The sequence below is a fragment of the Penaeus japonicus genome, unplaced genomic scaffold (genome assembly GCF_977035675.1).
Source record: "Penaeus japonicus unplaced genomic scaffold, GWHDUDI00000001_assembly GWHDUDI00000011, whole genome shotgun sequence".
Lineage (NCBI taxonomy): Eukaryota > Metazoa > Arthropoda > Malacostraca > Decapoda > Penaeidae > Penaeus > Penaeus japonicus.
The window spans coordinates 40,945,380-40,947,879 of record NW_028234413.1 but is presented as its reverse complement, the minus strand read 5'-3'; positions in this window follow the sequence as shown (position 1 = coordinate 40,947,879).

Sequence of the window (2,500 nt, the reverse complement as noted above, 5' to 3'; positions counted from 1 at the left end):
TTTGTGTTTGTTTGTGTGTGTGCTTGTGTGTGTGTGCTTGTGTGTTTGTGAGTGTGTGTGTATGTGTGTAAGTTCGCATTAATACATCCACCAAACCAGACACCTATAAAACAAACCCAAACAGAGGCAGAACCAGAGAGAGAGCGAAAGAGACAACAAGAAAAGCGCTGAGACACAACACGAGCTGAAGAACAAGAGGCTCTACCTTGCCAAAGAATTCATGAAGGTCGCCTGGCCATGGCCTTAACGATGCACAATACGTACCATATGCAATGCCAAGGTCACTACACACTACGACTTCTCGGCGGTTCGATCGTATTATCTTAATTATTATGAAAGTCGTATCCTCTTGCAGGTTTAACCTCACGTGTTGTGGGTTTGGGAGTCCGGCACTTCGGTTTGTAGTTAACTTTTATCTTCTATGGTAATTATGTAGTTCTTAATGTCTTCTATATCTGATTCAATACGCTGATTTGAAATTCTATAAAGAAATACGATTGATTTAGTTCAAAACGCGGTATTCGTGGGTAAAAGTTAGCCATAAAAGAAAACGGATTTCAGGAGAACGCGCTATGGAAAGGTCAGTAAACCCGCCATTTTTTTTTCTTTTCTTTTTCGTTAGCTTCTTTTTTCTTTTTCAAGCTTATGTGATGATTGAATAATGGATAGAGTTTGAAGAATCGTGATTATGTTCGTTTGAGGAATATTCACACACGAAAAACTGAACTTCTAAAAGTAAAGGATTTTATCTTAAATATCTCGTTGGCAATAGTGCTCCTTGTTCACCATACAAACAAACCAATACGCTAATCCTTTTCCATTTTGTTTCCATAAAATACCTTTTCAGGCGACCTTAATAATCCCTAGACTTTAAAGCCAGATCGAATATCACATCCAACAACCATGACAGCAAAACAGACCTGCACAAAAAACGAAAATATAAATAAATAAAGTAAAAAATCTGACAAAAAAAAAATGCGCGCCTTCCAATGTGGAGGAACCATTGTACATTCTGCCTGCGCATTCGCACACCTGGAGACAGCATGACAGCGGATACACTACATCAGCAAGCACAGCATTTTGTATTGCTTGCACTCTCACAGCCTCTGGCACTTTAGAAAATGCTGTTGTCCTTTGGTCTTGCTTGGTTATTCAACAATAAGAGTTTCACCAGTAAGCGTTTTTTACAGTGTTTTTGGGCTTTTTGAAAATGTCTTTTATATATATACTGTTACTTCGTTATTTGTTAATGGACAATAAGATAATCAGTATTTTTTATTGCAGGATGGAAGATTTCTTTAAATATCTACGATATTACTATATGTACATCATTGTCAGCATAATGGTTAATTTTTAAACCGCTTTGATTAACCTATATTTAGAAGAAAAAAAAAATCGTGTGTGTGTGTGTGTGTGCGTGTGTGTGTGTGTGTGTGTGTGTGTGTGTGTGCGCATGAGTGTGTATGCGAAATGACATACGATTATTTCATATTCCTATTATTAAAAGTGGAAACTAGGATAGGGTGTTTGTAAAATATTTACGATCTTTTTTCAAGGGTGTGTCATATACTTCGAAAGTGAATATGTATTATGGTAATGATGATAACCCTGATTATGCTTATATATATATATATATATATATATATATATATATATATATATATATATATATATATAATAGCAGTAATGATAATGTACTATCATTATTGTTAATTATCAATGTTATTATATTATCATGGTTATTAGTACTCAACCAAAGCCGAAAGGGTAGTAGAAAATAGTTAAAGTTATATAAGTATAGCTGTGCCCCCAATCATACTGAATACTGTATATATGGTAAAATATAAGGCACAAAATGTACCCACTCCCAAAAAAAAAAAAAAAAAAAAAAAAACCAAAAAATGAGGGTATATATATATATAACATATATATATATATATATGATATTGATATATATATCTATATATATATAATATATATTACATATAATATATTGGACCTTAATAAAAATAAATAAAAGAAGAAGAAAAAAGCGAATATGGGCATTTGGATTTAATAGACATAAGTAGAATTTTATTACAAAATTTCATACATGTAATCCTACATAGACATAATGTGTAGAACCAATTTGAAACCTACATAGATATAAGACCAATTTAGTCTGCAAAACGACATATTCAATAAAAACAATTTTAATTCTTGTTTAGAAGAAAAATACATATAACCAACAATGTAAGATATAAATTATCTCTTTTAGAATTAACAAAGGCTACTGAACAGGAACTACATTATCATAAATAAATAAAAAAAACATAAAATAATAAGGTTAGCACCAATTACCGACCTTATAAAGACCAAACACGTTGTATTTAGTGTCTGACTTATTCCTGTCGTAAGGAATTCAGGAAACATCATATTATTACTGTCAGAAGTAATAAAGTAGATAAGTATAACTTTTTTTTGGGGGGAGCAGGGTATCTATTTAATACTTGTCTGTGTA